The sequence below is a fragment of the Lineus longissimus genome, chromosome 17 (genome assembly GCF_910592395.1).
Source record: "Lineus longissimus chromosome 17, tnLinLong1.2, whole genome shotgun sequence".
NCBI lineage: Eukaryota > Metazoa > Nemertea > Pilidiophora > Heteronemertea > Lineidae > Lineus > Lineus longissimus.
This window is the reverse complement of record NC_088324.1, coordinates 14,878,839-14,893,054: the sequence shown is the minus strand read 5'-3', so window position 1 is coordinate 14,893,054 and position 14,216 is coordinate 14,878,839. Positions and strand designations below refer to the sequence as shown.

The following is a 14,216-nucleotide window of genomic DNA, read 5'->3' as shown; positions in this document are numbered from 1 at the left end:
ACCCTTTTATTAGCCGTGAGTCCATCTAATGACCTGGAGCCAGGGAGTAGTTCTGTACTTGGTATCTACCCTCTACATGTAGTAGCAGAGGGAAGCATAGCAATTAGATTGCCAAACTTCTCACCATACCTGCTACCAATCACTGCCTGGCACCTTTCTTTATTGTCTACCTTATGGTATGTAGCACGATATCAATCGTTTTCTTATTGAGCCACTAACCTTTAGAGTTTTTCTCAAAATATAATATTGAACAAATGATGTCTCAAGTCCATATCTCAATCAATTCTCAAGCGACTGAAAAAGTGTGATATATAACATAAAGGTACCTTGTGCACTATCAAATCATGCAAATCAATAACTCAATATCTGTCTCTGACCCAAAGTGCCCACTTTTGCTAGAGCGGGTCACACATGATTCTATCAATCTCTCCGACATGAAGTATGATATAATGAACAAGCTCTCGAGGTATGGTCCACTGATGCTAACTGCTAATGACCTGAGTCATCTTTATCGTCAGTTGCACCTCTTGCCCAATTAGCGGGTTGGCACTTGCAATAATTGACTGAGCAAATATCTACGATCATCAATCAAGATCTTAGCAGTTGTATGGCTGATAATAACAGGAATGTTGAAATTATATGATTTTTGTTCCCCCAGTCTTATTGGTTTTTTAGCCCTGGCCACAATAATTGGACCGATGAATAAGGTAATTCATGGAGCAAATTTGAATAGCAGCTTCTCTCATGCCATATTCCTTAATGTTCAATTCATATGTGTGTAGGTGTACCTTTGTCGATGCCTGGAGCTTGAATTAGAAAGTGCTTTCATGGTTCAACTGTATCACAATGTTATGGTCATGAAGGCTGACACAGAGAGAAAACTGAGAGAAGTGGTTTCATCAAATTCGATTAATGAGTCAATACTTTCATCTCAGAACTGTTGCTGATGCACTAAACAAACAAACAGACATAAACGAATAGCTTATTTCTGTCACATTTCAATTAAAGTACTGAAATGAAACTACAGCCCTGTGCTACAGTATAGAATTGTATCGATTTCTAAATTCATAACAATGGTGTTAAATGTTTCCCACATCTATATCCTGCAAAACTCTCACATTCACGACACACTCACAGGTTCATGTTAAGAACTAACAGGATTTCGAAAATCAATAGATTCGTTGTTTTCGGGGGATATGGACTATGTTACCTTTGCTCTCGTTTCAGACCCGAGTGCAGAAGTGAGGTTTAATGCAAATCGAATTTTATATTTTCTAAAACTTCATGTTTTGACTGACATGTTTTCAGGCGCACATGGGTTAAAAGATAGCTATAGTGTAGGCAGGAGGTAGGGAGGGTACTTGGTGGTCTCTAGGTGACTAACATGAAGGGTTATGGAACTGGTTTGGATAAGACTTAGTGGTAAGAATATTCCTCTTACAAGAGTAAATAGTTATGTTGTACTGTGAGATAATAGCGACACCTATTATTGACTTTGTGTAACTTCTCACCCACCATGCTCCTGCCTTTAGTCTCCCTTAAACAGAATTGAGTGTGCTTATCAAACATCAGAAACAGTCTTCCCCAACTCGGCAAATAAAGTTCCTTTAATGGATCAATACAATCCTAAAGTTAGTACGAGAGAACTTTCGAAGCAATATCGAAGGAATTTAACGTTACAGAGGCAAAATGGCAGTTTGGATTGTTTGCAAATATGTTGACTATTTCATTAAATTGCTGGAAATTGTGCTCAAGTTCCATAACATGTGACAAGTTTCGCTATCTGTCTTGCAAGATGTTATTAAGTTCCGTTTTACCAGATCGAGTTGCATAGCAGAGAGCTGGGATGGATGTAGAAAAAGCTGATGGCTGTCAAAGGAGGTTGCGCTTTATATCACACTAATTCTACCCATATGTTTGGATATCAATCCTTCAGTATGGTATTAAAGTTCTGACTTTACCGTGGGTGACATGAATAGTACCGATGCCAAATGTCCCATCATGAACTGTCCAGTGGTACAGTCCAATTGGACTGACTATATGCTGGTTATTGCGTTTTTTCAAGGCAATACGCCAAGAGCCACAGAACTATTATTGGTTGCCCTAAGCCACCTCTGATTGCAGTAAATTGGTAAGCAAATTGTGGCTGTTTCCTCTGGGGAAGCAAGAACGTGTCCTCTGGTCACGGTGCTGTTTTTTCAATGCATTTTACCTGAACGACACCACGTTAAAAGGAAAATACACGTCAGGCAACTCCCATGGTGTGTTGCAGTTACTTGACTGTCTCAAATGCTATGGGAAGGCATGAAAAACAACCCCTGGATTCTGAGCTTGAGACATTTGAAGAGTGGATCATCACTTCAACTCTACTTTTTTTGAGATATACCTTAATGGTCATGACCTTCTCAGAAAGATGGTATTATCATCATCATAATCAATTTAGCATGGTCACCCAGGAATAGGCCTTTGTAATATGGTTGGGGAAAAAAAACTGAGTGGACCAATCTTGACCTGAAAGTCAAGCTACCCACTTGCATCTTTTCTACTTGGACTGACCAATCAGTCTAGAATATTAAACATCTTCAGATGACAAATTCATTATTCGACAGGAAACTTGGAGAGGTATGATGCTCATCACACATCTGTAACCAGCACCTCTTGTATTCAAACCAGCTCTATCTTACTGCCACAATAGAATTCCCTACCCAGAGTGACCAATCTGTCCAGAATATGAAATACCAATATCTTGGTGATAAATCTGGCCGGAGAACATGATGAATAGGCGGCAATCACAGTGAGCATCAGTGTTGGTGGACAAGGTGGAAATTAGATGCCAATAATAAGCTGTGACACATGATGACGTTTTAGTCCATTTCCATAGTCGATGGATGTTATCATTGTGTGGTATTTGCAGCCAGACCAGATCAGGCAGAAGCAGAAAATGACATGTTTCAAATCAGACAAGCACGTCACACTGGTACACTCCAATTTTGGAGAATTAAGCTGAAACCAGACCAGGGTTTAAAACAACCGTTGTACTGTCAGCTTGACACCATAACCAGAACTACACCACACTTCACTAAATATCACAATAGGTACCCACTGCACCAGCCGCCAGAGCCTTTTTGATGAATGAGTAGGCTCTGAGCCAAGACTTTGAGGATGGTGCCCTTAGATAACTATCACCGTGACTAATTACAATTTATATCCTTAGCCGACATCCCAAAGGTCAGATTTCACCTAAGTTCAATTCTATTACTGATTCATTGCCTAATAAAACAAGTGAATTGGAGGAAGATGGTCCTCGAGGGTCTTTGACCTTGAATGCCAGCATGGACATGACACACATGATTATCAGTGTTGAGGAATACTGCACTCATGTTGACAGAAGGAAGGGCCAAATTAAGGAGATTTCCAGCCTGAGAGGCCAGAGATCAGTATGAGAAGATCAAGACACCCTTGGATGCAGCTAGAAGTTTCTAAGGCAGTTGGCTTGTAATATGCAATTTCGTCCATAATAGTGAAATGCCAACATAACAAGTTAAAGTAGAATGCAACCTTGGCAGTCTTCAACAAACGACCTAATGTGCTTAAAAATTGTTCTAAATACATTCACACAGCTTAGATGATTTCCGAAAGTACTTTGTACGGCAATTAAATCTTAAGTACAAAGAGGACTAACAAATTCAACGGCAGGAGACAAATTATGAAAAGTGACTAAGTACATTTAACACAGCTAGCTAACTGTCTTTAAAAGTAAATGTCTGTACTCTGAGAAGACTAATGGTAGGTTCTTAATGGTATTGTCTGAGGTGTCCTAGGCGAGAGTGATCAAAGAAAAGGGAAGGAATGACGATTAGTGCTTCAAACCTGACTGTTTCTTGTTACAAATGAGTGGCAGTACAACCAAGCATACAACCAAGGGCAAGTTAAAAGTAACATTTAATGCTTAATCAGTGACATATTTGCTTTGAACAATCAGCTGATTGATATCATCTCAGGTCAACCAATACCCCAGATTCAAATCTGTTATTTCTTTAGACCAAGAGCAAAGGGGTTAACATTTTCTAATTGGATGCCCTTTTTGTGACGATCAGATGAAATTTGACATGAAACACATTAGTTTCAAATGCATCATAATAAATCACATAGGATTATTAGTGTTATCGACTCAGGCAACTTCCCAAATGGCTGGTATCATTTATCCTACAATTCATCAATCTTTCCCACGCTTGCGAGATGACAGTTCATATTTGCAGCCCCCCAATATTGATCATTGAACTTTGATACATTTAGGTTCAAGGTCAGAGCTAACTTTTCCCACAAAAAATTTTAGTCTGTATGTTTTGCAATCTCTCATTTATGGGTTTATGAATGGCAAAAGTACATCCTCAATGAAAGAAATACAGAAAATCAAGTTGTCTTGATTGGAAATCGAACAACAGACCTCTTGATTGCTGGTCCACTGCAATGTCATGTGCAAGGTAAGAAAAAATGCCGATTTCTCTCACAATTTGCAAAAAAAACACTGTAATCACTGGGGAAAACATGATGTCACCCTGACAAGAAACTTGAAGTGTCAAAAAGAAAACATATATTTTGATCATGAATGTGATATGTCATGTGGCAAATAGTACGAGTAAAAAATTATCCGGAACAGTTCTCCAATGAAATGTCATCTACAGAAAAAAATGGAATTGTCCTGGTCTATAGGAGCCGGTACCTTCCAGATATACACTAAAGATATGAAGCAAAAAATCGATGGCACAAGTTCTAATCTGAAAGGGAATATTTATGGGAGTTTAGAAATTGACAAGTAGGGTTTCGTACATCCTGCTGATGGTGGTATATATTGGGAAATTGATACAAACTGTTGCTTCGGGTGGAACTCAATATCAAGATACCAGTATTTTTTAAAGAAGATTATGGCTACTGGCAAGGCAAATTCTGTTCACCATATTGCTGATACGCCAGACTATTCAGCCTCTTCAGGAAGGCTGACCGACAATTTGGCTCACTTTGATGACCTTCCAGAGGCTAAAATTTGGTTCAACACGATTTTTGTGTGAGGGAACTAGATTAAATGAAATGGGAGGCAAAGGAGTTAAGTGAGACAGGCTGAGGCCAAGATAAAAGTGAAGGCAAAGTTGTGAAATGGCTATCTTGAACAACCCAGCCCAGGTTCCTAATTTCCATCATATTTTAGCCATCCTATACTCTAGCGGCAACCTCAAACCGCTCTGCAATTCAGATCCATGTAATTTATGCATGGATTGGGATAGCCACTATATTTCCTTAGAAATTGAGGTGACTTTGTTATATAGTCGCAGTGGGAGCAGTAGCCACCTAAGTGGAATAGTACAAGTAATGGAGGATTTGTAGATGCTATGTTATAGCAATTTGGAAAAGTTACAAGGTTTTAGTTGTGGAGTACTTCAGGAGCAGGCTAAGCAGCAGGCAAGAAGTTTTTTTCTCAGATGTTTCTGCTGCTAGTTTCTGTGTGCTTCCGTTAGTTCGTTTACAGCATTGGATCAATGTGGCACTGTCACAGTTTCTTCCGTGATCCGAGATACTTTTCTGTCAAGATGGCAAGATGTTGTGAGAATTAAAACTGTCTGTGCATTGGATATAGTCACCTTTCTTTGTATTTGGCATGTGAAATTGCAGTTGAGCTATACATGAGACATCTCAATTGTTCTAGATTGTTCTTTATCCCCCACTGCAACATAAGTCTTGAAATAAATTGATTTATCTGTCCCAAGAAACCAATTAATTAGAAATTTAGAATTGAGAGCTGTCCCACAAATACAACAATAGATTCAAAGGAGAATTGGCAAGCAATAGAATTTCAAGTATCGCCTGGTCGGTGAGCTAAAAAGTCTTGGTAAATAAATAACTTCCTTCTTTTATACCGAAAATGAGGTTGGAGATTAGGAAACATCAATTTGATCGGTACATTTTGGCTTGCACCTGCGACAAGCGGCGATCACTCGTGCTCAGTGGGGCGGACGTTCCTTTTATTGCTTCATCAACAAATTGATGTAGATTGGTTCTTACGATTTGGCGCCCAATCCAGAACTAAATGTTGTGGTGTGGTTGATGGACGTACAAAACGGATTTGTTGATTTTAGATTGGTGGTTAGGGTCACTCGAGCAGAAGTTTCAGTGAATAGTTCATCAATTCATTGATTTCCATTGCCATTAGTTGTCCTGGTTGCTGTACTATTGGAATAAAGTTACAAATGGACACTACCTCTCATTTTCCGATAAAACTATACAGGTATTTGGACTTGAGCACTATCACGAACTTTAAAACTCAATCTTATTTAAGGTTGGATTTTCATGGAATTGTATTGAACGGAATCAAACCCTGAATCACGCTACAACACTAAATGACAATATATTGCCCCCGGTTTTGCTCCATTTGAACTGCCATTAAAAGTAACTGCTTTTTCACAGTTCTTTCGGGGATGCTTAATCGGCCCGATATCCCCTCCGATGAAATTGAATATGAGAAAGTGGCAGGTGATGTGATTATTCGCTATGATCTCATGAGCAGATCGTAAATTTCTTACACAATTCATTGAAATTGAAAACAAATTGAACCGTCTTATTAGGATGAACTGACGTATTTTTCAATTACTGAGATATTTTGTTCACTTTTTATTTAATTTGATTTATCATGGGAAACTATTGCATTTAAATCTACCCTTAAATATTAAGCCGGCAATGGAATGATGTCACATTGGCTTATGAACAGAGCTACATCACAAGAAATTCCAGCAGTTAGATTAAAGTGGGTTTGGCCCAATGGATGGTGCGTTCCAAGGAATACATGGACATGGGTTTGAATCCCTTCTTCGTTCTTTCCCATTAGAGTTTGAAGGTTAGGCGAGCGCTTCGTAGCTGCTCCTAATTATCCTTATGTTTCAGGGTGCTGTAGCCACACACAGCAAATACTAGAGTTAAACCTTGTAATATTGCGCTGGGTGATTTTACCCAATTTGCCAACAAGCATAAACCATCAATATTCTATTTCCCAATACCCACGGGCAGAAACTGAATAGTACCAGCAACGTGACATATCTCAGAGAAATCAGCAAGACTGGTACCTATTTTGGGTCTCGCCTCAAGCACTTTCTCGTAACCCCAAGGGCTTCTACTAAGGTATACATACTATGAAGGATGAAAATATGTCTAAGTCCAAATATTTTTTTCACTTGTTCTTTTTCTAATCAAAATGAAGAAACATCATCAGCCCCAAAAAAATGTTGGCTTTGAAAATTTTTCAGAATTTTGAACTTTTGAAAAAATTCAAATCTGAAGGATGAAAAAATTTCTAAGTCCAAATATTTTTTATATTTTTTTTTGCTCAAAATAAAGAAAAATTTCAGCCCTTAAAAAATTTGGCTTTGAACATTTTCAGAATCAAAAGGATGAAACAATTTCTGAGCCGAACTATTTATATAACCTCGGTCCCATGAGTGGTCATGTTACCGTGGTTCCACTGTTGGTGGAAAATACAGTAACAGAGGGACCGCCTAATATGCAACAATATTTCATCCAATTATAAAGTAATAACTGTAACTTGATCATTCCTTAGGGATATAACTATATATCCTATTAAGGGTGGGCAATACCTGAGGGTTATGGCCAAGTTTTGCCATCGAAATGAACTTAAATGGTATCAGTTAGGACCAGACTCATTTCGGCAAACTACTCCCACAGGATAAACCTTTGGGAAGCTCTTCCAAACCATCTATGACCCGATACAAATTGTTTTGGCAAACTTTTTCAACTTATCAGAAAAATTCTCCTCGTTTAATAGGCTATCAAAGATGAACTGCTCACAGATTCAGCTAACAGGGCCATCTATAACCTTTTGCTACTTGGAGGAATAGGCTCCTGGAAAGGGGACAGGCAGAACACCAATTTCTGTCCCAATTCTATGCTACACATATTTGGAGACGTGTGGGCCAACCAATACACCCCGCAAAAAAGGCCAGACCTGGCCTTCAAGGAAACCATGCCGTCAAGTCTCATATCAATATATCCATCATTCATACCCATCACAACCTCGTATGCTTCATTTATCAGCAACTGCAAAACATAGTGCTGACACCCATGATTTATTGAATGAACTAGCGCACGGATGAGAAGAGCGGTTTAGTATATATCGCTAACGGCATGTTGTCGGTGGCCGATCTAACGACTTGTCACACATGGAGAGAACATGAAGTGATCTAAGAGGCTTTAGAGGATACTTTCTGAGAGGATACTTTTTTGGTGAGTAGGGCTGTCTGAGTGAAGTTAGATAGTGTAGATGATGGGCACCTAGTTTGCCTGTAGAGTTGTTCAGGATAATCTAATTGAGGCTGACCCGCATGGTCAGATTTATAGCGTAATTTGACATCTGACTCCGAGCGAGAGTACTTCAAGTCTTGATGAATGATAGTTGGTCTGAAAAGAGTTTCTGGAAGTACATGGTTCAAAGTGAGTAGGAATGAAGTGACTTTGGTAGTAGTATGATGATTATATTGGATCCTTTACATAATTCCAAAAGGTTCTTTGAATAGAGGCCGAGTATTGGTATATTATGAAGAGGCTGATCCACTTTCAAGATATTTTGAAGAGTTTGAAAGCAAGTTCACATACAGAGTACATAACTTCATAAGTTGGAAGGGCCAACTTAATGTGCTGAAATCTGAAAAATGTATTGAGGGGGACATGATGATGAAGAAGACGACTGTGGTTGGTGGAGGGCCTACTGGGATTACTGAAAATAACTGTGATGATGGAGAAACAAAACATTTAACGTTTTATTCATTTTGGACCTATCCTGGATCTATTCATGTATGAAGGGATTTACATCATTTTGGATTTAGGTTTCATTGCCTCCCCCTCCCCTGAATTCTGATGAGGAACAGAGAGGATATGCTCAGCTTGGAGGGAGCAAAGACAGCTATTTGAATTAATCTGAGCTTTCCTTGTCTTATACTAATCAGGAATGTATCAAGTTACAAAAACAAGTGCACTTTGGATATCTCCATGTATGATTTGAGGATAAATGTATATTCAGCACCGGAAAATACTGATGTGGACGTGTTTGTTTTATTGTCGTGAAGATCTTGCTGTAAGAACTTAAAACGAAAATCGCAAAAAGAACACGAAAATATCTCAACACAAGAAAGCTTTGATGAAGTAGGTTTTCTTTCAAGCCTGAGTGCTACAGTTTATCGGTCACGTTCCGTGGAATAAAACGTGTTCATTTAGTTCCTATCTCTCTGGGGATGAAGGTGCATTTGGAGCAGTTTGACATGACAGGTTTTATCAATGAGGATTCTGTTGCTTGGATATTCATGTACCACTTGTACGATGAACGGACGAGAAAGAGATAGGTAATCTGATTTAAGAGTTGCAAGTATACTACCGGGTGGTCCAAAAAAGGTCCCCTCACAATCTGACTACCTGTCCAGTGAGCAGCCTGATGTAATGGCCAATTGCACTCTAATCACACTTAAGGCCAGATTCCGCTAGTACGTTTTCCTCCACTCCCCACTGCCAGGAATAGAGATCCTGTTTCCTGCTTAATTTGGTTGCCACTGTGGCAAAACCACAAAGCAGGTCCAGCGGTTATTTGGTTCAGCTCCCCACTTGGGATTGCTCCTCAAACACACTGGAATGGTTTTTAAAGATAATTTTGTGGTGCAAAACTCTCTCTCTGGGATATGTCAATCACTACACACATTAGGTAAGCTAGAGCTTCTGGAATTTGAAATCTTTAATCAAGATTGAGTTGGTGAAAGATTAGGCTTGAGACTTAGGTAAACCAGCTGTTGAATCTGAAAACAGTTTGGTGATAGACAAGGCCAAAACATTACTGGCTGTTCGAACTGAAGGACCACTTCACTGTACAAGATAAACAATCAGAAACGTGTCTGGTTTAGGGTGAAAAACAATTGATGTTGGTTTCCACCTAGTTTGGTGGTTATAGCACATTTTGCGTTGATGAAATGAAGAGCTTATTGGGTACTGATAGGCTAAACCGTGTGGAACCTTTCCTTTTGTACATCACGACATCACATGTGCCCTTTTGACTGGGAATATGAAGGATGAATGCCACAAGTCCACAAATGAATGGATACCCAGCCTAAGTGTGACACTAGGGTGTCTCCATTAATGGATCCACAAGAATCGGAGTAAAACACACCAACGAGCAAAAAGCCGTCCTTGGACACAAAAACATAAGCATCATATTCCTTATTGAAACATCGGAGTAGAAAGCCGTGTCAGACAACATTGTAGTATTTGACAACCTCTTAACAACTCACAGCAATATTTTCTAAATAAATAGTTCGTTTTATCACATCCATTACCGAGAAGTCATATGGATGAGAAGCATCGTAGCATGAATCCGCCGGCACGATAGGGAAGCCATCAATCATCATAGTAACATTTCGCTAATGTTTTAATTGTTTTGATGGAGGAGATGAATTAAGTGCTGCTTCTATAATACATAGCATCAGCTATTGGGGATAAATTTTGTTCATTTCAATTTGTCGACATGGGGGAGGGCTACACGGGGTTGGGCTGGAATCAGTTGCTACACTTATTTCAGTAGGATTCAGGACAAGTAGTTGACTGGAATGGGGCCTTGTCATGGTACGCCTGGATAGATACCGCTACTCCCCACAGATATCAGATATGAACCTAAATCTCAAGTGTCACCAATCGTTTCCATCAATTTCTCCTCCTTGCCTATTTCACATGAACACTGCTCTTTGACTGAAATTGGATTGGCCACACTAAAACATTGATAGTCTAAGCTTCCAACATTCCTCAAGAGAGAAACGTAATTATACTGAGGCTGACTTTGAAGTTCTTGAAATATTAAACCCTCACTTCGGCGATCAATCATACTTGGAGCTCTTTGGACATCATGGTTAGCAAAATCGTTCCCAGCTTCTGTAAAAGAAAAAAAAAGAAACGCAACAGAAATGAACTAAAAACAGGTGTTTATAAAAGTAGAATTGAAGCTAAGGCAACATCCGGATTATAAATCATCTTGAGTGGCACATCAGCAGCAATAAGGAGGCACCTAAGATCTTAAATCTGGCTCTATTACGAATGTGACCATTTTCAATTGACTCACTTGTCTTACCCTGTTACTCCAAGTCAATCAAAGGCTACTGTTTCAGCCACTTCCTCTTGACTAAGTTAGATGCTGCATATCAGAGATTGCTTTACTCGAGTTCCATTTTTCATTCAGACCAACATGTGAAGACCAGAATCTTCTACTGGGGTTGATTTCCATGTTATTTCTGTTTCATTTCTTCATTCATGATTTCTTGTATTACAGCCTTCTTCTTTTTGTTTTTTTTCTATCTTAGTGGAAGCCTGTATGACTGGAGCATCACTTGGAGGCATTAGAGGATGAAACCCTATGCATGGCAGCATAATCTCTTTGTATTGGCCTGCAGAGAAATGAAAATACCCAATAGATTTGGCATTAGATAATGGTTTTTCAACCCAAATATGCGGCGCCTAAAACATCTTTAATGGTGTACTGGGCCTCATGGTTATAGTGTGTATGATAGGTACAATTGAGCAGGCTCTGGTAAAATAGGGTGGTACTGGGCCTGGTTACAGTGTGTATGATAGGTACAATCGAGCAGGCTCTGGTAAAATAGGGTGGTACTGGGCCTGGTTACAGTGTGTATAATAGGTACAATCGAGCAGGCTTTGGTAAAATAGGGTGGTACTGGGCCTGGTTACAGTGTGTATGATAGGTACAATCGAGCAGGCTCTGGTAAAATAGGGTGGTACTGGGCCTGGTTACAGTGTGTATGATAGGTACAATCGAGCAGGCTCTGGTAAAATAGGGTGGTACTGGGCCTGGTTACAGTGTGTATGATAGGTACAATCGAGCAGGCTCTGGTAAAATAGGGTGGTACTGGGCCTGGTTATAGTGTGTATGATAGGTACAATCGAGCAGGCTCTGGTAAAATAGGGATGAGAAGAGGTGTACACCAAAAGTATGCACTGCATGCCGAAGTCCCTCGTATAATGAGGTTGAGACTCATGGATGGATTGCCATGCATGATGGATTGGTATGAGTGATAGCTATTCCACTACGCGAGTTTTTGAATGGGAAACCTGCCTCACCTCATGTTCAGCAAATCGAAATGAATGAATGGTGCACTCTTCTGCATCGGAGCTTTGAACCCTAAATGAGACGGTACATTCTCGCGGGCGGTGAAAATGTAAAAATATAGCTAAAACGTTGCTGGCGCAAAATTTCACTTTGACATGAAAAGAAAACAAACCCCTAACAAAATTAACTGTAATTGCTCAAACATAATCACTTATATAGCATTTTCAAGATATTGATCAACAAAAAGTGTTATGGATTTATTGGTTTTTCAATAAATGTTCCCACCTTCTCAATCAAGGATGAATTAAGTTTCCATGGTCTCAGGCTTATCTCAAGGCCGTGGCATTCAGCGGATTGAAATGAGATCCATCCCACGATGGAGATCTATATACACACTTATTTACAGAAACTTCTTATCTAAAGTAATAAAGATGGATGAAAGGGAAGGTTCTTACCCAAACTACTTGGAAATCTGACTTTTGAAATAACATACCTGAAAAGATAAAAGGATGACAAACAGTTAATGTTAACAATGAGTTCTGACAGAATGTTTCCGAAATAACTAGTCCAAATAGGATAGGTTTTATCTCATGATACCTAATCCTTTAAGGTAAGCTCATCCTGGAAACATCCTGAGTATCATGCACTCTCACGATGAAGTTTCATACCAAAACATGACCAGGAATATCAATAGTGATGGCGACGGCACTCGCTGACCAAACCTCTCATGTGAAGGGGACTACAATTTTCAATGTTACTGGATGCTAGTTGTCAGTGCAAGTGGTTGTAAGTATTTTGCACTTAGCTAACTATGATAGTTATCATTGTAACAATGAGACACAGATTGATGGTTCTTTCAGTCAGTATTATTTCGGTGTGTTATATGTACTTTTGGCAAAGGAAGCAAAGTTTCACCCCTATCTGGGTACACATAGGGTGATATGAATAAAGACTAGGAAATGCTTTTACTTAAAACTTCACGTACATTTACACTAGGCATTTCTGTACAAAATAGAAGTAAAAGCATTTACTAGTGTTTATTCATATCACCCATTGTCTCTAAATTGTTATGCTCAATCTAGTTTCAAACAGAAGTTGGCGAAATCGAATGAGCGTTCTGAAACAGGGCTGCTCATACGATCATCGCCAAGGCTTACAGTAGCAATCATAAGATTGAAATCTTCCTGATGGGCGAGCATCACAATCAATAGCCATTTATGAATCAACGCAAATTGACCCTGGCGTTGTCTATGGCTTCTGCTCATCTGTAGATGGTGGTCAGATGAGCTATGGAATGGCTGGTTGAAGACATTGCTGCAGTGATCTATGGTCCAATTCATGAGTGGTTTGCACTAGGGAATAAATCGATCGTTCTTTTGTCAGTCAAAATCAGCCAAAGCGTTTATTTTCATACATCGATATTTCATAATGAAGAAAACGTTTTGTTTCACTACAGTGATTTTTGTGCGACTTGCCAAATAATCAAGTGAAGTTTCTCATGAAATATACAATAGTACTACATTTACCACTTTCCTGACAAATTTACATAAATGACATAGCCTTTTGCCATCAGAAAACAGTCAAAAGATCCATGTGATAAACTGACTCTAGATAATTTGGAACTCTGTATATCTATGACGGCTGCTGACGAGTAACGTCAGGGGAGGTTGTGTGATTGAGTAATAGAAGTTTGCCATCCCCAAGGATTCGTAAAGAATCGTTCACTTAAACTGTTCACTTGAAATGTCTTTATCTGGTGCTTCCATCATCTGACAGGCAGGTCATATCATTTTCGACATCGGCTACTAGCATGTTCTTGAAAAGTATAAGGGCTAAGGCATATCATTTTTAACCTTGAAGGCTGCCTGCTATGAAGACTTGGGTTTTTGGGATATGGGAGCCCCAACCCAAATACTTTGCATCTGACTTATTTTCCTTACATTAATTTCTCTAATGCATTTCCATTCACAAAGGAATACCTTGGGCAACTGTTCTGCTATGCCCTTTGAGCTCCCTTCCATGTCCAACTCCTGGGTAATACCATGTGTACAAAACATACTAA

At 39.3% G+C, this 14,216-nt stretch overlaps 2 protein-coding genes across 4 annotated transcripts in view; one reads left to right on the top strand and one right to left on the bottom strand.

Moving 5' to 3' along the window:
* LOC135501417 (phosphatidylserine lipase ABHD16A-like) overlaps nucleotides 1-14,216 on the bottom strand; it is a 60,679-nt gene that overhangs the window by 31,831 nt on the left and 14,632 nt on the right. The window lies entirely within an intron of this gene.
* Nucleotides 1-14,216, top strand: part of LOC135501419 (muscarinic acetylcholine receptor M5-like) — a 43,724-nt gene that overhangs the window by 22,143 nt on the left and 7,365 nt on the right. Inside the window, exon 1 of one of the 3 annotated variants that reach the window (XM_064793535.1) lies at nucleotides 8,190-8,286. The exons of 1 other annotated variant lie outside the window; for it this stretch is intronic. The gene's annotated coding sequence lies outside the window, so the exon portion shown is untranslated. Of the gene's footprint in view, nucleotides 1-8,189; nucleotides 8,287-9,085; nucleotides 9,399-14,216 lie in introns of those variants that run through there. One more of the 3 variants, XM_064793536.1, reaches the window with a different exon arrangement.